At 40.2% G+C, this 24,813-nt stretch overlaps 1 long non-coding RNA gene across 1 annotated transcript in view; it reads right to left on the reverse strand.

Moving 5' to 3' along the window:
* LOC124595547 overlaps positions 1 to 21,713 on the reverse strand; it is a 447,507-nt gene extending 425,794 nt beyond the window's left edge. The window contains exon 1 of the long non-coding RNA XR_006978222.1: positions 21,631 to 21,713. This is a non-coding gene — a long non-coding RNA (uncharacterized LOC124595547). The remainder of the gene's footprint in view (positions 1 to 21,630) is intronic.
* Between the last annotated feature and the right edge of the window lie 3,100 nt (positions 21,714 to 24,813).

Below are 24,813 nucleotides of genomic sequence, written 5' to 3' on the forward strand. Positions count from 1 at the left end.
CGTACGACCGTCCTTCTTTCTTTATTATTAACACAAACAAGTAAAGATAAATAAAATGTTTAATTCGAACGAATTTCCGTTGACATGAACGACGTCTGTATTTAAAGAAAGTTCTTTGCTGGATAAAAAGGATGACGCTGCATGAGAAAAGTCGTTACTAGCAGAAAAGCTTGTAATGACGGCGATGCAGAAGATCCGAGCTTGCGCTGGGCAGTTGTTTACACGGGCTGTTCCTCGAAATTCTGGTATCTGTAAGAACTAAGTTATTTTTGAGGTGACGAGAAATGCTTCAGATGGCTGCCTGGTTCCAAACGCCCTATCTGTTAGATACGTGATATCGCTTAAGTTACGTATTTAAAAACTACAATGGACACATTTTTTTTTTATTTTTGGGGTCTGAATGAGAAGGGAAACCAAGAAGAATTTGGGTTCAAATGGCTCTGAGCACTATGGGACTCAACTTCTGAGGTCATCAGTCCCCTAAGACTTAGAACTATTTAAACCTAACTAACCTAAGGACATCACACACATCCATGCCCGAGGCAGGATTCGAACCTGCGACCGTAGTGGTCGCGCGGTTCCAGACTGTAGCGCCTAGAACCGTTCGGCCACTCCGGCCGGCCGAGAATTCTGGAACGGGAATTAAATTCAAGGAAAATAAATCTAGATTTAAGGTTCCACGATGACATTATAATTCTGTCAGAGACTGCAAAGATGTTAGGAAAGCAGTTGAACGGAATGGACAGTGTTTTAAACGGGGTACAAGATAATCAACAAAAGTAAAACAAGAACACTGGAATTTAGCTGAAGTAAAGGAGGCAACTCAGAGGGAATTACAGCAGGAAATGGGACACAAAAAGTGGTATGTGAGTTTTGCTATATGGGCAGCAAAATAAGTGAGGATATAAAATGCGGACTAACAACAGCGAGAAAAGCAATTCCAAGAAAGAGGAATTTGTTAATATCTAATATAAATTTAAGTAATCGTAGATAATATCGGTCGTCTCCACAAAATATTTTAGATTAAATCTAAAAACTTAGTCACTGCAATAAAATATTGAGCAGTTTACGTACCTGAATGCACAATACCTGCTCCGTTCACTGCTATCGCCTTACATAATAGTGTAATACTTGCACGGTCTGAAGATGGTCACATATTGGCCGGTACAGGTTACCGTTACCAACAAATATTTTACTATCGTGAAGACTGTATTTAATTCAGTTTTAAAGTAAATTTAAGTGTCTGCAGTGGAGCATTGTATAAAAGTGGCACGTGGACAACAGGTATTTCGGACCAATAGAGAAATGAAACCTAAAGCATGGATCTACAGAACAATCCTGAAAATAAGCTGGGTATATCTAATAACTGATAACCAGGTACTGAACCGAACTGGAGAAAATGAAATAGATGTAGGCTGCAACATCCATACAACATCTTAGCTATTTTTGCTCCGTAATTTACACAAAAGAACTGTGTATTCCGTTTCATTGTTATCTCGGAATAAATTGAGACACACTGCACATGAGTATGATGACTCCCGTATAAAATATCCTCAGGTTTCTTCCTGCGTCAATTGAGAGTGAAACATCCAGCGTTCGACGATTACCACCATTGACTTCATCGCGAACAACAGACTCTCATGTTTGCTACAGTTGAGGCCTTATGTAGCCCATGGAGGCCTCCTCATTGGTCGGTAGTTACATCATGACTTAACTGTCGACCAGTCAGATATCTTCCATAGGCAGCAGCCAAGACAGTCAGTTAGGCCTGAAGAAGACGATGATGGTAATCATCAAAAGTTCCATTTTTTGCACAGGATTGACATGGCAACAGCTCCGAGAATGTTTTGTGGAAGAGTGTCGTCATGAAAAACTTCGTTCTCATGTTATGATTCTTGGTCATCTCGTATGTGATGGTAAGGATATTTTTGATTTTGTTTACTCTGAACATCTAAAATACTGAGCATCTCCTTTCCGTTTAGTTTATTAACCACAGAGATTAAAACATCACCTTCGACATCACATGATGGTATCCTGAATCGAACGTTAGACTTCGTAACACATAAATAATTTTTGAAAATAATCAACTCAAATTATTTCATGTAAGTACTGTGCATCACGTTCACTTATCGACTGTAGAACATCTAACTTTGTAAGTAGCCTGTTTGTATGTTAGCAGCGTTATAGACTGTATTAACATCGCCGACAGCGCTCTGCGCCCTCGGCAAGAGATTCTGTGGTTGGAGGAACTAGAAGTAACCAAGTGGACAGGGAAGTGTATATACATTATAGCCTTACTGGAGACTCTGTGTTGGTAGGACATGCACTGTAAAGTGAGATGAAATGATGTATTTATAAGATAATATGCAAGGAAATGTGTGATGAGGGATGTTGTTGATAATGTTTGGGTAGTGGAATTATTGACAACTATATAATTTTTGGAACTGGATGTCACATGAATAAGATAAAATCTTCTAGATACATTTTTTGCTCTTCAACAGAATCTTTCTTTTGCTAACCATATGCCTCCTAGTAGTTAGAGTCTATAGTTGTTAGAATCTTTTTATTTATCTGACCGTTGTTACTACTTGCTGTAATTGCTGTAGTTCTTGTTATGAAGATTTTCTGTGAGGTTAAGTGACTTATGAAAAAGATTGGGGTTTGCACTATCGGGATTCCTGATTGAAATGAGTTTAGGCAATTAACAGAGTTAGAGGTAGTTTCATATTTCTTTAATTTCATATTTTTCGGATTTGTATTTTTGTTAGGATTTCTTGAAATACAGGGCTATTCTTTTGTGTTAATTATTGGAAGTCATGTTGTCAATGCACAGCAGTCAGATTGCGTTGGGCTTGTATATTGTCAGTAATAAATAAATAGGTTAAGCTTGAGTTGTCTTAGTCACGAAAAATCCTACGGGACAGTATTCAATAGAAAAATAATTGAAGAGGTAGTTCCAACTTCAGTGTTTATTTATTGGAGTTTAAGTAACTGAAAATCACTTTTAAAGTCGAAATTGCAGTTGGAGAAATTGTAATAAATAGTTCAGTCCACGGGCAAAACGCAGTAGTGTAAAGAGACGGGCAATATTCATCGTAAGCACAGTAACTCAGCAGCCTCCTTCTAATTACTAGTGCAAAGGACAAGAATCACATAGGAGGCAACTAAACAGAATTTTTAATATCCTAAATGAGGTAACAACGGCAGACTTCTATTCATTCATGAAGTCCTGCACGACTGTGATTAATATGACGTAAATACGAAAGTAAATACCGGTACTGTTATAGGAAAAAAGGAACTACAGCTGTATCGCCGTGGAAGCACTAATCGTTTAAAGAGCGAGTAATTATTCCAAAGAAATCCAAGAACTTATCAGTACACATGCGAAGATTTTGTACACATATCTTTCTTCTGATTAGATATTCTCAGAAGCCCTTATATGATGGGAAAGACGTGTATTATGATGGATAAAATTTCATCCGACTACCTACTATTCTAAATTTTTAATGAATTCCATAAACTGTTCGATATTCTTTTTAAGCGACGAATGCAGTTTACAGTCGTTAAATTAATATATATGAACATACACTCGACTGAATGAAACTTTACTCAAAAATGACAAGGTAATTGAAGTTAGTCGGTTGTGGTTTGAAAATAAACTGGTCGATTAAAAACTTAGTGCTGGAAAACTGATTTCATCAATAAATTCAGTAGAAAGATTGTTCATTTACACGGAACTGAAGAGTCGGAGATAAAAGAGTATTACTGCAAGCAAGTTTCTTTTCTTTGTCATCAGTCTTCTGACTGGTTCGATGCGGCCCGCCACGAATTCGTCTCCTGTGATAACCTCTTCATCTTAGAGTAGCACTTGCAACCTACGTCCTCAATTATTTGCTGGATGTATTCCAATCCCCATCTTTCTCTACAGTTTCTGCCCTCTAAAGCTCCCTCTAGTACCATGGAAGTCATTCCCTCATGTCTTTACAGATGTCCTATCATCCTGTCCCTTCTCCTTACCAGCGTTTTCCACATATTCCTTTCCTCTACGACTCTGCGCAGAACCTCCTCATTCCTTACCTTATGAATCCACCTAATTTTCAACACTCGTCTGTAGCACCACATCTCAAATGCTTCGATTCTCTTCTGTTCTGGTTACCCACAGTCCATGTTTCACTACCATATAATGCTGTACACCAGACGTACAATCTCAGAAATTTCTTCCTCAAATTGAGACCGATATTTGATATTAGTAGACATTTCTTGGCCAGGAATGACCTTTTTGCCATTGCTAGTCTGTTTTTGATGTCCTCCTTAATACATGTGTCATTGCTATTTACTGTCTAGGTAGCAGAGTTGCTTAACTTCATCTACTTCGTGGCCATCAACCCTGATGTTAAGTTTCTCGTTGTTCTCATTTCTACTACTTCTCATTACTTTCGTCTTTCTTAGATTTTCTCTCAATCCATACTCTATACTCATTAGACTGTTCATTCCATTCAGTAGATCATGTAATTCTTCTTCACTTTCCCTCAGCATAGAAAAGTCATCAGCGAATCGTATCATTGATATCCTTTCAACTTGAATTTTAATTCCACTTCTGAATATTTCTTTTATTTCCATCATTGCTTCCTCGATATACAAATTGAACAGTAGGGGCGAATGGCTACATTCTTGTCTTACACCCTTTTTAATCCGAGCACTTCGTTCTTGGTCGTCCACTCATTATTCCCTCTTGGGTGTTGTACATAATGTATATGACCCGTCTCTCCCTACAGCTTACCCCTACATTTTACAGAATTTCGAACACCTTGCACCATTTTAAATTGTCGAATGCTTTTTACAGGTCGACAAATCCTATGAACGTGTCTTGATTTTTCTTTAGTCTTCGTTCCATTGTTAACCACAACCACAGAATTGCCTCTTTCGTGGCTTTACCTTTCCTAAAGCCAAACTGATCGTCATCTTCGCGCATCCTCAATTTTCTTTTCCATTCTTCTGTATATTATTCTTGTAAACAACTTGGATGCATGAGGTGTTAAGCTGATTGTGCAATAATTCTCGTACTTGCCGTCTTCGGAGTTGTGTAGATGATGCTTTCCCGAAAGTCAGATAGTACGTCGCCAGACTCATACTTCTGCCACTTCCCCAATAATTTTAGGAATTCTGATGGAATGTTATCTATCCCTTCTGACTTATTTGATCTTAAGTCCTCGAAAGCTCTTCTAGCTTCTGATTCTAATTTATCTTATTTAACCGTATGGCTACGGCCCCCATCGGGCAGGCCGTTCACCGGGTGCCAGGCTTTCAATATGACACCACTTCGGCGACCTGCAGTCGATGAGGATTACAGGATGATGAAGAGGACAGCACAACACCCAGTCCCTGGGCGGAGAAAATTCCCCGACCCAGCCGGGAATCGAACACGGGCCCAGAGGATTGACAATCCGTCATGCTGACCATTCAGCTACCGGGGGCGGACACTGATTCTAATAATGGATCCCCTGTCTCTTCTAAATCGACTCATGTTTCATCTTCTATCACACCAGACAAATCTTCCCCCTCATAGAAGCTTTCAATGTACTCTTTCCACCTATCCGCTCTCTCCTCTGAATTTAACATTCCTGTTGCACTCTTAATGTTATCACTCTTGCTTTTAATGTCACTGAAGGTTGTTTTGACTTTATGCTGAGTCTGTCCTTCCGACATTCATTTCTTTTTCGATGTCTTCACATTTTTCCTGCAGCCATTTCTTCTTAGCTTCCCTGCACTTCCTATGTATTTCATTCCTCAGCAACTTGTATTTCCGTTTTCCTAAGTTTCCGGGTACCTTTTAGTACTTCCTCCTTTCACCGATCAATTGAAATATTTCTTCTGTTACCCATGATTTCTTTGCAGTTACCTTCTTTCTACCTTTTTTTTCCTTTTGTGATGACCCTTTTTAGAGATGTTCAAATGGTTCAAATGGCTTTGAGCACTATGGGACTTAACAGCTGTGGTTCAAAAATGGTTCAAATGGCTCTGAGCACTATGGGACTTAACTACTGTGGTCATCAGTCCCCTAGAACTTAGAACTACTTAAACCTAACTAACCTAAGGACATCACACACATCCATGCCCGAGGCAGGATTCGAACCTGCGACCGTAGCAGTCGCACGGTTCCAGACTGCGCGCCTAGAACCGCGAGACCACCGGGGCCAGCTGTAGAGATGTCCATTCCTCTTAAACTGCACTGCTCCTGAGCTATTCCTTATTCTTAGAAAGCTTCAATCGTCATTCGTCATTCCTTAATAATCCCGTAGTCCACTTCTTTGCGTATTGATGCTTCCCTGACTAATGTCTTAATCTTCAGCCTACTCTCCATCACTATTATATTGTGATCTGAGTCTGTATTTGCTCCTGGGTACACCTTACAGTCCAGTATCTGATTTCGGAATCTCTGTCTGACCTTGACGTAACCTTACTGAGATTGAGCCATGCTGCATCTTGCGTTGGTGCCGTGTGTAGGTTTCTGCCAGATCGTAACGTTTAGTTGGCATTGTTGCATTGTTTGTCTTCTTCTTGTGTTCACTGGCGCCAGTCGGTTTCGTAAGCGTTGCCTGTCCGCTATTGGCAGCAGCGGCGCTTATCGATATGTGGTTCTGATGGCCTGTCTTTGAGGCGACCTCGTTCTTCCTCTTCTGCATGTGAGTGTGGAGTTCGGTTCTGGACGCAGGAGCAGCGCGGTCGGCGCAGAGTGACAACACGCCGGGACCGCTGGCGGCCTGTATGGATTGCTGGATCGCGGGGCAGTGGTCACGAGGGTGCACGACCTCTTCGAAAACGGATCCTGCATGTTTAAGTTCAGTGCATTGCAATTCTCATACAGAATACTCCAACATTGTGAAATCTCGCGATTCTCCAGACTTGGGTTCGTGTTGCTGCTCACAGTGTGGCAGGACAACAGGGAAACGCTTTACATAAACAGCATTCCTATTTGAGGTCATCTAGAGCGTATGCAACAGTGTGCCTTGAATACAAATGTTCATGTGTTGTGTGCTGAGGAATACAAAGCTCCACAATGGTCCGTTTTATTTAAATACGAGTACAACGTCAGGTGTGTCGGCTATATATCATAATCATCACCACCGCCACCAGCACCTCCACATTTGAAAGGGAGCCATATCCAAAATCTCACCAAGTTTACGTGTATTAACATGTGCCATAGGCTTGTTGTAACACAAAATCCAATAACATAATGCCTGTCGACATTGTTATGCTGTTTAGAAAAAAGTAACTGGTACCTAATTTGCTTTGTGCTATCGTTGCTAGAAATCCAGATTTGCAATGCTACTTTACGCTAAAGGGTCCGGGTTTTACGTCCCATAAGTATGAGGATAGGCCAAATATTAGACATTTAGACAGGTTTTTATACTTGCTATGCATCATGTCCAACGTCTTCCCTTAGGTTCCACGGTGTAGTCTTTAAGGAAGCGGTTGTGACAAGTACTAATTGGTGTGTAATGTATGGACATTGGTGGCGTACGGTTCCAAACACGTCACTGTCTTGAACTTTCATCGCAGCACCGATGGCAATGTAAGTGATGAGAAAAGGAAATTTGTACAAAAGACATCAATGACGACATAAAGGAGGTCAAAAATGGCTCTGAGCACTATGGGACTTAACATCTATGGTCATCAGTCCCCTAGAACTTAGAACTACTTAAACCTAACTAACCTAAGGGCAGCACACAACACCCAGTCATCACGAGGCAGAGAAAATCCCTGACCCCGCCGAGAATCGAACCCGGGAACCCGGGCGTGGGAAGCGAGAACGCTAAAGGAGGTCGAAAGAGGGAGAGAAGAAATAATATTCAAGAACAGACACGCATATTCAGACATCCTATGGAGAAGGAGTGGCACCAGGCTGTTGACGTGATTTTAGTCTGCCCTTAAAGTCAATTTTACTATATTGTATAGTAGTATTGTAATGATAAGCCACAAATACAAATTTAGTTTTGTCAGTGAAAACCGAATGCGAGGAATAAAACAAAATAAACACTGTTGTGTACACAGTATTTGTTTAAGAACATATACGAGAAAAACGACATAGAGGAAATAGTGTGTCTAATGGTTTAACTGTCCTGCTATCGTAGTTACAACTGATCGCGAGAAAGTAGTGAAGATCACAAGCTTTCACAGCAGAACAGAGCACAGCATTTTCTTTCTCACTGTCGATTTTAACAAAAAACCTGTACATTGTTGTATAAAATAATGTATAGCTTATGTCCATTTGAATGATTATTAGAGTATCATCTAAAACTTTGTAGTAAACCAGTCTAGTACATTACCAGATTTCTGTTTTTTCCAGTAGTATAGACATTCTTTACATCAGTTGGAAAATGGTCACAGGTTTTCATGTCTGAACAGCTATCTGATAGTTGTGTCACACTAAACAGGTCACAGGGCAATAGGATTTTTAATGTCATTTATATTATTGGTAAATGAAGTTCAGAAGTCAAACATCAGTCACACAAGTTGGCTAGATGCAAGTGTCAAAAATTATGGAGAAAATCGACATTCAAGTTTTGAAATTTTCCGAGTATCTTTACTGCCCTAAAGCAACGCTGATGTTTCGACATGAAGTGTGGCTTGCTGGCAGAATGCTCGTCCGCCAAATGTGCGATCTGGGGTTGATTCCTTATCGCTGCAAATTTGTAACCGAGGGTAAAGTGTAAAATGCATAAAGGTGGAAAAAATCGTAATATTCGAGATTAATAATCACTGGTTAAAATCTCGTTTCAGTCAGTTTTTTTTTCTTATTTTTCGTTTAGTTCAATTTCAATATGAAATTTATCATATATATGCTAATGAAAAATACACATCTTCGTATTTCTAATTACATCTCACAAAGAAAAATCCAGTTTTTTATAAATATAAATTTTTAATTATCGATCTTTTTTAAAAGGTGGTAAATAAAGTTGGTTTCAATTAAAGAAGCTGTTCACAAATCAATTTTACTCCATCTGTATGTATTTTACTGTTCACGGAAATGCACTAAGGACATGTACGTTTGTTTAAAAATTTACCACAGCCAGGAGTAGAACCGAGACAACCCACGTAATCTGCAGGAACTCTACCACAGCGCCATGCTTTCTCGAGAATCTTATAGAGCTGCACTGAACTGCTTTGTGTGATTGACGTTTGAGTTCTGAACTTCAGGTATCATAAATTACAAAAATCCGACTGACGTTTTGTGTCCTTGTAAGTCTCAGTGTAAGCGTCAGCTGGTAGCGGGAAGAGCGCCGATGCCAAAGCCGGGCCGCGGTGAGGTAAGGTGAGGTGTGACGAGGTGCGGTGCGGGTTGCGCTGCCCCTGGCCGTTCTGGGCCGGCTTCCCGTGCAGCCGTATGAATGAGGCGACGCAGGGCTCCGAGCCAAGGCAGCTGCGCGGGGCGGCGGCCTGCTGCCAAAAACTGCTGCGCGGGACACGGCGTGCGTGCGCCCAGGTAAAGAAATGTGGCTGAGACTGGAGAATTAACTTAACTGCACATACACCAGACCCGGCGTTGCTGTCTCTGTGGGGCAGACGCTGCCGCTTCACGCGGTAAATAACAGCATTCACTAAATAATAAAATGTAAAATTACAAAAAATTTAAAAACTTTCCATAAACCATTTAAAACTATCAGAATTTCCTAAATATTGTATCGATAGCCCTTAAAATTGAATTTTCTTTTTTTTTTTATATAAAATGATGACCAGTTTCGGTAGCTTAACTACCATCTTCAGATCACGCTATCTATAACATTAATTGAACAAAAAACCTGTAAAGCACCCTAGAATACAGCTGTAACTCTGAGTACAGGGGGTTGGGGTCATTTGCCGCCCAGTGTACATATATCTTCACTGTTTGCTCTAGTTACCCAGTGTGACGATATTGTATATATTTAGTTTATATATTTATATTGACTTCCAGTACAGCTTACGTGACAAATCTCTGCTTGCAGTTACTGACTGTAATAGAAATAACTACATGGACGCTTCAATTTAAACAAAATTTACGACACTCTACAGGCTTTTTGTTTCAATTTCTGTCATAGATAACGTGATCTGAAGATGGACATTAAGCAACCGAAAGTAATCACCACTTTATATACAAAAGTTGATGTTAAATGCTACTGAGACAATATATAGAAAACATTCGAAGTTTTAAAAAGTTTTATATAAAATTTTTAAAAAATTTATAGTTCTACATTTGATTATCTGCTTACTATCGCTTTCTCCTATTCTGGCAATGTTAGATGTATTCATTCACTAAACAGACAGCCGCCAATCGACTGCAGTCTTCAGTAATCGATCTCCCCACCCTATGGTGAAGCGCTTTGCGTCATTCACATAAAACAAGAATCACGATCCTATACCTACTTATTACATTTCTCCCGAATTAATTTTATTCAGTCTAATGGCATTTTTCTCTTAAACCAGGACATCTTTAATTTAAAGAGTAGAAAAAGGACAGACTTAAAGCAAGAATATAACTTGAAGCGATAAGTTTACTTCCAACAGTCGACTCATCGGCTAAAATCTTCAACTTACCTTTAAACTGAACTAGAATACTTCCCTTTACCACTTTCAGTGACACAATCACGAACCGGTATTATTTCAAACCAGTTACAGTTAACCATACATAATGCATTTAATACACTACTATAATCAAAATCACGTGAGAATATAATACCCTTCAACTCAGTTTTCACTATAAAATTATTCAACTGTATTATAGGATTACTATCTTAACGCCCGCTGATTCGCTCGCGTTTGCGGAGATTTTCTTTTCTTTAATCGTCTTTTTATTTTGTACACAAATTGCAACATCACCCTTACTTTTCACGCTAATTAATGCCAAGAAGCACGTTCTTAGGAATCGAAGGTCTTTGTCAATCGTGCCTTTTGAGTTCTTGCACTTTTTCCATAGAAACTTGCATCCTGTTACACATATTTCTTTAGAAGTCAAATACTAATTTTCATTCATGTAGATTTAAAATACTTTAATATTACGAAATATTTTCATAAAAATTTTCATCCCAAATTTCAATCCCTTGGAGGATGACTTTCCAAAAGACACTGAAACACATGTTTTTCTTAAATTCCTAACAGGTCAAATATCTCTTTCCATATATTTTGCTTGAAAATTTTTTATTTTTTCTTTAACAATTTGTTATCAAAAAAGTTTCACCAACTGTTTCAGTGGCACAGAGGCTAAATATCCAAAAATGCTGAAACACACAGTTCTTTCTGACCGAGTAACCAAATATCAATCTTCGTCGTTCGAACTTCAATATTGACTTAATATTGACTTATTTCTAAAAAAAAAATAGAAAAGCTCTCATCCCCTATTCCATTCCTTCTTAAACGATGCCTACAATGAGACCAACACCCTCCTCAAACTTGAAGTTTCTATCCTTAGGTTTGGGCTGGACGACAATGGGACACTCAAGACATTCCAAAAACTAGACATCTAGCACTAACATTTGACACCACAGTAACAACATAACTAAGATGCATATCTGGATACCAGTCATACACTGACACACCTCATTCAGTGTTTTATGATGTCAATGGAAAGCAGTATTGGAGAGACACGTACTCCACACTCCGCTATTATGTAATAAGTGTACTACTTTACACTATCATATCTGACAGAAATATTTTTCCATCATTTATTAATGGTAGGAAATCATGAACGTGGGATAGCCGGAAAAAATAGAATAGAAACGTTTGAGGTGTCATACAATAAAAAGATGTTGAAAGTTAGCGGGAAAGAAAAATGAGAAAGCAGTTTTAGAGAGTAAAAACAGTAAGGGAAGCCAGAGTTTGGAACACAGTCAACAAATAATTGAGGGTTGTGATAGCGCTACTCTGATACAAAGACATTGCCAAAGGACAAGAATTGGCTGATTGGTGCATCATACCAGTCTGATAAGTTGAAGAAAGGAAATACAACCTGTTTTTTAATGACAGGTTATTAAATTCCAAAATCTGTAACTATTATGTTAAAATTTACTTAGTCACGTGGAAGTCGCTATTATGGAAACAGAGAGATGTGTCTCGTTAATTACGATAACGAACGAGACTCCGGCCTGTTTACTAATCTCTGTACAAGTACTAACTTGCAAACCTTGATATTTATTGAAGAAAGTTAATGGGCTAAAAATAATTTGTATGAAGCCAACAATAGAATTACACTGAGCATTTAAATTTTACAAGAAAACATTGTACTCTATTCACATTTTCGTGTGTGTTTCGGGGCCAACTTTCACGAAGCTCCTATCTGAACAAAGCGGTGCCGTGTTTCGTAATGCAGAGATCACAGCAAAATGTTTCAATATCATCATTGAGACGAGTTGTTGCAAGAAGCTACTGGAGTGTTTGACGATCAGACTGTTATAAATGCATAGAGACAATATGAGTAAGTTTGCAAAAAAGTAAAGAAAGGAGGAAAGATTGTAATTATTCGTAAAAATCCAACTAGTTTAAAATACTTGCTTCTAAGGAAGACCCGTGGACACGAAGTTGCTGTATACCGACCCACAACGACAATAACTGAGTTGCATCGAGAAAACTGGCAAGTTAAACTAATTGTAAATGATGTTCTCAAATATTCTGTAGTAAGAGCCGAAAAATTCAATATTACTAAAATAAAGTGAATATGGAAATTTTAAACTTCATTATTAGGCGACAAAAATTGAATTACAGCTTGCATGATAGTTCCAGCTGCTTATGTAACATGTGTAACAAGCTAAGTTCCGTAATTCTAGATTAATAATTGTCTACACTTTTTCTAGAGGAACAGAGACCAATTGATACCAATGGAGAGCAGTTGACATCGCTTCCTGCTGTTATACAGGGTCACTCGATTGGCCTCCATATTCTCCGGATCTGAATGTATGCGATTACATATTGTGGGGCTTCATTTAAGACAAGGTTATATCAAAAAATGTTAAAATGCATGTGAAATCTTATGGGACTTAACTGCTAAAGTCATCAGTCCCTAAGCTTACACACTACTTAACCTAAATTATCCTAATGACAAACACACACACCCATGCCAGAGGGAGGACTCGCACCTCCGCCGGGACCAGCCGCACAGTCCATGACTGTAGCGCCTTTGACCGCTCCGCTAATCCCGCGCGGCACGATGTATATCAATAATCTTAAAATCATTACTGAGCTGAGAACATCAATTCAAAAGGTCATCGACAACATCGATTTTCCGAAACTTCAGTGGTTCATGCACAATTTCGCTATTCGTCTGCGCCACATCATCGTCAATGATGGCAGACATATCGAACATATCATAACCTAAATCTGAACATTTGTAGTGACATTTCAGGTTGAATGAAGTGTGTGCACGCCGTAGTTTGCAACTAATTTATGTTTTCTTATATAGTTCAATAATTGTCAAGCTGTACATACTGAATTCGGAGTCAAGATGATCTGGAGTGCTTCCCCACGACACTAAAAGGTGGTGCTGTATCCACAATCGCCATAGAGCCTTAGTACGATGATGTAATATGAGTAACAGTACCCCCAAAACTCAAGTCTTTGTCGACGAGACGAATTTCATTCACTAACGTACCTAACGTTTGTCGTCAACTTTTATTCAGCAAAGAACTAGATATATTTTTGAAAGGTCAAAAATATGATGTTTTTCTATTGAGTACGAATGTTATAAGCTTAATCATAACCGACAGAAACGAAAGTTTGCACATACATTGCCATCGTCTACCATAGACGCGGTTAATATTTTCCAAATATCGTTTCTCATCCAAATATTTGTCAGTGAGTTTTCAAATAAACTGACAGCAGTTGTAGCACAACTTAGCCTTTTGTGTTATTCTCCGTAACAAGTATTTCTATTTGACACTTAAGTCATTAAAATGGTTTATACGATAATGCTTTACCGATCCTTCAATCTTGATGTACACATTCGGTTTTGATCATTAAACCATATTTCAGTGTTTCAGTGGTACAACATTACGGTATCATGGCTGCGTCTCATTTCAAACAAAAAGACTTTCGAAGGAATAAAGCAAACGCAGGCTCTAAGCTCGACTAAAAAAATTATTTCACTTGAGACAAAACCAGTTTCAATAACATAAATAAGCGTTTTTGAGGGAACAGGACGAAATACAGCTGGAATGGTGTGAGGAGAGCTGTAAGGGACGGAGGAAGTATGGTGAGCGATGAACTGTGCCGTAAACCAATCGAAAATAACGTATCTGACCAAATGACTTGCACCTGGTGATCTCATTTGTCCCCCATACCCTTCACCAGAAAAGTTTTCATTAGCAACACATTCATTTCCCTGGAATTTATGGGATGACGAAGTGAAGTTCTACTAAGGAAACTTTGTCCATGCAGCTGGAGGTATTTATGGTGCTACCGGAAATAAATTAGGGTACTGGGATGATGAGCTCTTTTTTGGACTACGTGCCGCTATGTCCGTCTGTAATGGCACTGATTGCTTACTCAATTCACTGATGTGAGTTTAATGTTAAGAAGAGAAAATGGAAGGCAGTTGCTACGTTTTTGATCATTCTATCTTACTATTTTATTACGTATACTTTCCTAGTGATTGAAGTAACTTTTGGCCATAATTAATTAGCATTTCTTCAGCTCTATTGACATGAAAGTATTCGGTTGTAAATCATAGGATATTTATGTATCTCTTAAATCCCTTTGTCGGCATCCCTAATCCCATCCATAAATACTTCTGCATACAGCCTCCGGTTACTGGAATCTAGGTCAGGATACAGTAACTTCACCACTATCTATTTCTGTTCAACTGATTAAAGAATACTCATCCGTAGTCGCTCCTAGTAAAATTCAGTTGTGCACGTGTGCCGTTGCACTGCACCACACCCATCTCTCAAACTCTCCGCGCGGGGTGAAAAAGTAGATTTACGAAGCGATCTTCTGTTTGTTGAATTTAACTTTCTTTCGACGATGAAGTCATTATGACAAGGAACAATCACGCTTGGATAGAACTGAAGAAGGTAGTCAGGTGTTTCTGTTTTACAGAAACCATGTCGGTATTTGCTCTAAACTACTCGAGGAACCTTAAATTTGCGTGTGCGGGGTGGCCTTTAAACCGCCGCTCTCCTGCATTCTAATCCATTGCCTTAGCCTGGCAACACCTGTCTCGATGAGTTCTGCGATCAGGAAATAGCTGAGACAGAGGTTCCGTATTTAACAGAAGTTCCAACTGTCTCCATGTCTTAAGTACTCTCGTATTCTTCCAAGTCTGCCTCCGGCGAGAAATGTCGGTCATTTGTATTGTCAGAACCGCTGACCTCTGTGGCCGGTGAACCAAGTAAGACCTACGATGTACATTTTTGCTGACAAAGGGAGTGTTCCTCGGCAAAAGAAGGTGTAATAATAATTCCGTCTGCGATAGAAGGTTATTAGTGCCAACCTTAGGCATACATTTAACAAAGAAATTACTGGCCATGTATGTCTGGAGCACAGCATTGTGCGAAAGTGAATTATAAACTACGAAAAAGAAGAGATGCATGTCCAGGTCTCTTGTACAAGAGAAGAATTCGTGATTGTCTGTATCAAATCAAAACACTTATGGCTCCTACAGCGCCATACACACAAAAAAATCTCCTTTCAATTTTATTACTTTCCTCCATAAAAGTTGGAGAGTTGTTATGATAACTCTCGCAACACGAATTTATTTTCGGATTCCTTTTACATTACAGAAAATATAAAAAGTTGAGACATTAAAACTCAATACCTCATTTACATGTTCGCGCTCTCTTACCACTTCACATATTTAACATTGTCTTATGGAATCACTCTTATTTCATAAATGTTTTGCCTCTGCATTGAACAACGTCCCAACTGCATACACTGATTTCAATAAGCAAATTCAACGAAGGCGGCCGCCATGAATTGCCTTCAACCTTTAAGCATGCTGCCAGTTTTAAGCTGCAGAACTTTCCATCCAGTAAACAATCTTTAACTATCTCAACGCCTCACCTTTTCTCTCGAGCAGCCATCGTTTCATTACTTTTATTGTAAGCTCCTTTTGACGTTTGATCTTCTGGTCTCATAGTTTTTGACTTCTTATACGAGAGCGGGCTGAAAAGTTATTCCTCCGATTTTTTTATTATGTTTTCAATATTATTTTAAGTATTACAAGTCAAACTATGACAGTGCTTGAGAAGCACCATGTTGAAATAGTTTCTAACCTTCCGCATGAAAATGCAACATCCACAAAAATTCATTGCCTCCAGTTCAATGTCATTGATAATTCTCCATACCGTCCCGACTTGGCCCCATCCAATTTTCATCTGCTTCCAAACCCCAAAAGGCGCCTAAGATCACTTCACTTTGATAGTGATGAAGCGGTGCAAGCAGAACTGGAGTTGTGGCCCTGTCAACAAATATTCCAAGTGACCGTGTCAACAAACTGATCTCTCGTTGGGACATGTTTTCGTCGCCAGGGTGACTGTGTTGAGAAATAAACGTGTACATATGAAGAATAAATCTGTAGAATTTTAATTAAGTTTGTTTTATTTAAAAAAGTTTTAGGAATCTTGAAATAAAATATTTGGAGACACTGATTTTCAGCACGCCCCCGTATTTCCTGAGCTACGTGCATTATTCCGTTACTCCTTTCTGTCTCGCGTACGGCTTTCTCTTTTAGTCTTTCATCGACAAACCCTGAGTAAACGACAAAGAAGAATTTATTAAACTAGTCAGCTCACTTCTTGATTGATGTGCTTCTTCTGAGTAACTGAAGAAAGATATAGTTTAACGCCCCATCGACGACTAGGTCATCAGAGCCAGAGCAGAAGCGGAAGTAAATAGGCCGTGTTCTTCTCAAAGGAACCGTCCGGGCATATCTTAAGCGATTTAGGGAAACCACAGAAATCCTTAATTGGACAGCCAGGTGGGGACTTGAACCGCTGACCCTCCGAATGCAAGGGTAGCGTACTAATGCCGTGCCTCCTCGCTGAGTCCCAACTTCATATTCGACTCTTCACAAATATACAAGCTACAAGAAATAATATCAAAATTATTAATCTATATTTAATGATAACTGACGACAATTAATATTACAATATTTCCTTACCTTGCAATAAATATGATTAAAAAATGAAAAAATTATGGTTTAAGAAAGAACGACTAAGTTTAAACGTACTATGGTAAAAATTTGTAAAATCTATGACGAAGAAAATTATACAGTAGTATTCTGGAAGTCTCCTGCAGCAACGTTGTGAGAAGATGTACACTTGTATTGTTGAGTTTGATTTTGACATTACGACCTTCCACATAGCTGTTGCAATTATTTTAGTTCTAATTTCATCAATTGCGGATTGAAAGATAACCATAATTAGGTGTTTATGGTGCGCGGCTCTAATTTGAAAATATTTCACCGGTACTGATTCTATTCGACAATTAGTTTGACTTCAAGATTTGATCTGCGTGATTGATGCTGTGAAATAGCTGCACACCAAAACAAGATTCTAACTCGTACGGAACGAATTTGAACCAATGTTACTGACTGACTACAAATGAAACGAAATGCATTAGCTGTGGCGTAAACAATGAGACATTTTCAGACATGTCATATTTCTTCTGTGTAAGTTTACAGTACGTTATTCACAAATTGCGAAATAATAGAAAAAAATCGCATAGTGATTGCAGCAGTAAAAATAATAATGTAACGTAATAGCAATAATAATAATGAAAAATAATAATAGTGGGTGCATGGTACTTAAGACATTGATAACGACTTAAAACTGCGGGATAGTAATATTTTTAATACAAACAGCCAACAACAATTAAAATTCTGTACAAATATGTTAACATGATGTCTGTAATTATACGGTATATATTAGTTAGCAAAAGAACAGGTTGGATTCTGAAAAACTAAATGATAATTTGAAAAACTTCAATAGTTTTTCTGAAGAAGTCCCAAACAATTTCCAGTGCACTTCTTGAAACTACATATACCGATTTTCCTTGTCATAATAAACATCTGCAGTATTTATGCAGCATATAAAGCGAAAAGAGATAAGAAATAACCGGAAAACTAAATAATTTTACGTCATCTCATTATGTTATTTCAACATCGTTAGTGTTCGTACTTCCAGTTCGTTTTATTAACTATATTATTTTTATGTAATTATGATTTATTTACTATGCCTGCCAAAGAACAATAAACAAAATAAAAAAATAAGAACTAAGAAGTCCCGTAAATGCTGTACCGTAACATACATGTGTGTTCGATGATTTCCGTGGCATAGCAGTTGCCAAAGAACTTTTCAGTGCCATTATCACAAGATGCATAAATGTATGTACTGCTACCTTTTTTGCGTTTAGAGTACATGGATTCTAAGAGGAGACTGTCTACAGCATCCATCACATTCAACAAATTTTCTTCCATCTAAAAGTCGCTAGTAACTTGCTTCAACAACAAATGTATCTGATAACAACTTGATAAGAATTCCGTGTCTAAATTCTACAAGAAATATAGTTTCAAGTAACGTGTTATGCGGAAGACGAGATGTGTTTGCATGCCGGCCCGCAGTACAGTATCCGCCATCTCGCCCTCATCTCTATTTCAACAGACTTACAAGACGAACTCCACAAAGTATTGGATGCTGTTCAGCAAAATATTATGGTACAAGGTAGTATTTTTTTGTAGTCTCTGGTGGCTCGTTACAGAATAAATGCATTTCGCTTCGTTTCTTGTCCCCATTTACTTTTGTATCTATTTTGCGCTGGAAATAGCTGAAAAACAGTGGAGATTTTGACAGTATGTCCTCCGTGTTTTGTTCAGAAATAAACTTGTTCGATTCAGTTACGGCGTTTGTTGTTGATATCAATGATGCTCATTTTATGCATCGGCCCGAAGCTTGTATCCAGTATCGCTAGGTTCCACCTAGAGTTTGCTTTTCATGCTGTTTCAGCTGTACGCCAACACTAATGAACAGGTTTGCTGATGAGTTGCCAGGTTTGCACCTTGAGTACGGTTTCACTGAACGCAACATTACAAAGATCTGTTGGGTGCCTATGACAAACCGGACCCATTCGTGGCTGAATGGAAGGTATTGACCTTATGAGGAAAGTCAGGGAGCCCGATTTCGACGCGAATGCGCTACATGAATTCTGAACACAAACCAGACAGTTATTTTGATAAAAGTGAGTGAACAACAGTTTCACTCTTACCATCCACAGATGGTAAAAGTCATGGTAGCCAGTGGACTTCCATGTCAAATTCAGTTTGCAAACTAGTTCCAACAGCAAGTGCAGGAAAACACCGTTCTCCTGCTTTCCTTTTTATTCACATACGTGGCAAGACTTTCGTGGTTTACGGTTTAGTGATTGCGTATTACAGGCTTTTTCACGGAAATAAAGGTAATTGGCTTAAAAAAACCAATAGTTCATAAATTAATAGTTTGGACATTGTTATTAACAGAACGTTCCGTAACTGAGTAATGCGACTCAGTTTCCAAACAAGACACACAGTGGAAACTGTCGACATCGGCTCTGTTGTGTGGATATTTTCAGTGCACTACACAAAAAATGATAAATGCAGATAAGAAAACAAACTAAACACAATCTGTAACGAGGCACTGGAGACCACGGGTCTGTTATGACAAAATGCTCAAAATCTCTCCAGACACCCTCAGAAACTTTGTCTGTGAAGTCCGGGCTCACTCATTATAACGAAAACCTTGATATTTTCTTGGCGTTAAGCTACTTAATGCAGCTAGTGACACGTCGAATCACTTGTTATTTGTAGAAGTGGTTTTATTATTTGTAGATCTGTTCAGAAAAGACTGAACACTTTAAATTTGTGGTAATAATTTCATTCTGAAAATTGCCGTTAACAATGCGACACTGCCTTTCTGTATCTGAAGTATCACGCTGTAATGACGTGTTGCAGGAATCCACTCCGTAAGTGGCGTCAATGTGAAATATTGCGATCCAAGATGTAAGCAGAATGGCGCTGCAATGGGGAAATAAGCCAATAACGCAGAATGCTAAGTTAGTTCAAACGTAAAACACAGCGTAAGTCGTAGTTTGGAAAGGCTTTATACAAGTAAGAAGGAATAAATTTGTTTTCCCATTATGAAATGCCATTTTACACTAAAAGCATGATTCGTAAATCTTATCCCATCCGGAGTATGAACAACTCTTGACAGAGCAGCATTACAAACACATTTGTCTTTACGCCGTGCATCGCTACCGTATCAGGGCTCACCCGAATAAAAGCTATGTCTGTAGTCAGTATTTGGCATTAATGAAAGCATTTACCCGTGCCATTCGCAATTGTAGCGTTTCCTACAGAGCTGGTCAAGATCTCAAGGTATCGTTTTCTTAAGACAAAACTAACAACTTGACGATTACTCAAATTCTTCCCTAAAAATTGGGTACAGTAATTGTCGGATTAACATCTCATGAGAAAGCAAGCATATTCCTTAGGAAATTTTCATTCATAATTTTGCAGAATTTATTTTCAGCTCAGCCTCAAGGCAAAAAATCCTGTAATAACGTGCTCTTCTTTATTCTCTGTAAATCCTCTCTCATGTATCGTACAAAACTTGATATTTTAGTACGGACCGTAGAAGCGTTCCGTAAGTAACGTGTTTCTTAGATAAACTGCATATGTTCTTTATTATGAAGGGCAGTCAAACGAAATCGTCTGCAGGGTACTCGAAAAATGCGACTTTTTTTTTTTTCAATGGCTGTCGATTTACTTTGAACTAAGAGGTACTCACCTGAGGACAGTCATGGTTCCGTAGGCAACCACAAACATCTTACCATGAACGCACTGGCCGTATAGTCTCGTAGTTGGATAAATGTATTAACGTTATGGCGATTGCCTTTGAAGTAAGAAAAAGTTTACTCACTTTTTTGCCATTTGTCTCACTTTTTCTTGACTGCCCCCTATCCCAACAAATCAAGACCCGTCACTTGGTATGTGAGCCTTTACAGTCGAACCAAACTATGGCGTCAGGCGTTTGTTTCATATGAGTGACCTATGTATGATGTGACCGACTAATCGTTTAGTCTAATTCGGCTAGCATAAAGTGAACAAATCTGCGAGTCTCTACATTAAGAGCCAGCTGATTTCTGCACAAAACAGGTATTTTTTCCTATGGCACCACTACATTTTTAATCAAATTAATACTCCTCATAGATAAATAAGGCTTATTCAAGAAAATGATCCTGAAACTAACACTGTGGTAAGGAACCTTTATCGCTACCGATTCGAACGGAAACTAACGCGTATCGCACATCACAGACCATGGATGTCGCTACATTATTAGTGAACTTTCAGTCGCAATACCGAAAATGCAGTCATTATATATCCGCACTGGGTGAGATCATCGCAGTCCTACAAGGTATAAATTGTCATGGTGTGACGAATGATACTGCGGGATTGACACACAGAAGTTTGATGTTGCAACACAGTGAATACTTTGCGTACTAGCAATTCACGTTTGCTCCGTAACTTGCATCTCGGGAGCTCGCTATGTAATGTCAACCCTTTTGATGACGCCACTGCGAAACGTCAGGGACTGAGAAACACTTAAATGGCAAGCAGGTGGCAGAGCGTGTACTCACCGGCGTGCGGCGGCGCGGTCCGCGAGGGGGCGAGGAGTTGCGAGCGACCCAGCAGCAGGAGACCGACCGTCCCGAGTCCCACGTCGCGACGCACTGGCTGCCCGCCCCATTCACTCGCGTCCTCGGGCCCGCCTACCCTTGGTGCGCATGCGCGTAGCGCGTAAACTCCGCCGCGCAGTTTCGCCCCGAGTGTACTCCCGTCAGCGGTGCCGCGAGAGGAGCAGGATTAGCGTTAATTAATGCCCCAGCGAAGTCGGATAAGACGTTCCATAAGGGCAGGGGGACAACTGTAAGGAGGCAGACCGATAATTTGCAGCATCGAGAAATCCAACTCTTAAGAACGAAAACTCGCGGCCGACAAGGATGCAGTGCCGAAATACAAGAAAGGTAAGAAAGAATGAGATTTTCACTCTGCAGCGGAGTGTGCGCTGATATGAAACTTCCTGGCAGATTAAAACTGTGTGCCGGACCGAGACTCGAACTCGGGACCTGCCTTTCGCGGGCAAGTGCTCTATCACCTGAGCTACCCAAGCACGACTCACGCCCCGTACTCACAGCTTTACTTCTGCCAGTACCTCGTCTCCTACCTTCCGAGTCTCCCGAGTTCGAGTCTCGGTCCGGCTCACAGTTTTAATCTGCCAGGAAGTTTCAAGGTAAGAAAGGTTAGTGGTTAAACGTCCCACAGACTATGTGATTGTTACAGGCGAATGGGGAGCGAAACTGAGTTTGTGGTTCCAAAGAAATCATCTCGGAGTTCATCTTCAGTTACATAGGAAAAATCATGTAAAGCACAAATCTGGGTGGCCGGAGGAGGATTTAAACATGGCCGCGCGTGGTAGCCTCGCGGTCTGAGGCGTCTTGTCACGGTCCGTGTGGCTCCCCCCGTCGGAGGTTCGAGTCCTCCCTCGGGCATGGGTATGTGTTTTGTCCATAGCATTAAGTACTGCATTGGCTTAGGGATCGATCACCCCAGCAGTTTGGTCCCATAAGACCTTACCACAAATTTCCAGATTTTTCCAATTTAATGAACTGTTCTCCTGCATACGGTCCGGTATCTTACTCCTGCGCTACGTCATACGGTTTAAATTCAAGGAGTAGGGTCAAAATGAGTACACGTCGAAGTGATAGATGAAAAATTTACGGAAAAAATTTTTCGAAGTCTAGTGTGGTACGCTGTACAGTACACTAATGTGACCACTGTCAAAAGGTTCAATAAACCACCTTTTGCAGAGCGGACTACTGCGACCCATGCGGAAACAGAGCCAGTGAGGTTCTGGAAGGTACCGGCAGGAATATGGAGCCATTTCGACTCCAGCGCCGTGGCCAGAGAAGTATGGTAACCTTATCCTGGTTCTCCACGAACCACGCACTTACGTTGCGAGCTGTGTAGACACGTTGCATTGTGTTGACGGTAGGTGCAATCGACCTGAGGGAAAACGTAGTGCATTTAGGGATGGATATGGTTTCCATGGGCAGATGCGTACTTGCGTTGATCCATTGTACCTTCCGGAATGACGAGATTACTCAGGCGATACCACGAAAACATTCCCGGGACTACAACGCTCACTTCTCCGGCCTGAACCCTTCCGACGGTTTTCGCAGCGCGTTTGGTTTCAGACGCTCCATGCTGTGCACACCAACAGCCTTCTGTTAGATGGAGCTTAAAACTTGATTCATTTGCAAACGCTACTTGCCCACAGCCAGCCAGTTGCGGTGATCGTCGATGAACAGCGTTCAGCGTAGATATATGAACCAGGTGCCTGCTGCGGAGGCCCCTATGCAGCAAACTTCCCTGAACGGTCGTTGAGGTGATACTGTTGGTAATCTTTGGTTCATTTGGCTAGTCAGTTTCCCAACAGTTGCGCGTCTATTCGCCGTTCCACATCTCGACAGCCGTCGTTCGCCCCTGTGATCTGTGGCCCATGGTGCACTACAGCTGCCTCGGCGCCGGTTCTTCATAGCGCCATTTTGGCATGGAGTAATTCAACCACGGGCGCATATGGCAAGTTCAGAAACATAGTCGTTTTGCAAATGCCTCGACCCCTGACCCAAAAGCCTATGAGCATACCCGTTTGGATGACAGATAAATCGCTCCGTTTCCGCATTACAATAACTGCGCTGTTTTCTGCGTAGCCGCGCGGGATTAGCCGAGCTGTCTCAGGCGCTGCTGTCATGGACTGTGCGGCTGGTTCCGGCGGATGTTCCAGTCCTCCCTCGGGCATGTGTGTGTGTGTTTGTCCTTAGGATAATTTAGGTTAAGCAGTGTGTAAGCTTAGGGACTGATGACCCTAAGCAGTTAAGTCCCATAAGATTTCACACACATTTTTTTTTTTTCTGTGTACCCCCGGACATGCTTTATGTACCTTCCATTGTCAGAACTGCCCCCTACCGTCTGTGAGTGGTCATTGCGCGTTGTAGTCGAACACTGGCCGTGATCACGTTGATGAAACTGGATATTATATTTGGGAGTTATAAGCTGAGGCTTTTTACTGCTGCGGAGAAAATCGTCGGTAGCAGGAGTTTCTCATTTGTCTCCGAGAGCCGCCATTATTTCCACGTGTGTAGTGGTGCCAGCACTGCGGGAAGGAGGTGACGCTATCTTTCCAATACCGCTTCTCCCCCTCGGCAGTCGTAATAAGGAGAAAACGTACACTGCCTGCCATACCGACTGCTACCGCCCGAACGGTCAACTTACCGTGGCCAAACAGAACATACCTCCTCGTGTAGCTTAAGGAGGGACGTTGATAAAATTGACCAGAAATGTCAATTTTCGGTTTATTTTTTATTTTTTAGTACAACTCATAGACAATAAGTCCCCAAAGTGTCAATGTTGAAATCGCATCCGAAGTGCCTGAAAATTAATTAAAAGTGTGACGCGGCCTCCCTGCCACGCCCACGTTTTGAAGCAGCACTTCAGTACCATTTGAGTGAACAACGATTCTGCGTATTACTTTCAACCAAACGTGTGCGGGATACATCTAGAACGCCGTGATACATGCTGTGTGTTTATGGCAAAACCCAATATCAAAATGAGTCTCTAAATTCACTCATATGGAAATGATGCCCTAAAAACACATTTGCATCTGCTACAGTTGTCAGAATTGTAACTTATGATGCACTGATTGTATTTAATGATGGGAACATCGGGAGGATGAAGGTATTAGAAAGAATGGGCTTCAAGAT

Source organism: Schistocerca americana, chromosome 2, assembly GCF_021461395.2.
Source record: "Schistocerca americana isolate TAMUIC-IGC-003095 chromosome 2, iqSchAmer2.1, whole genome shotgun sequence".
In the NCBI taxonomy this organism is placed as follows: Eukaryota; Metazoa; Arthropoda; class Insecta; order Orthoptera; family Acrididae; genus Schistocerca; species Schistocerca americana.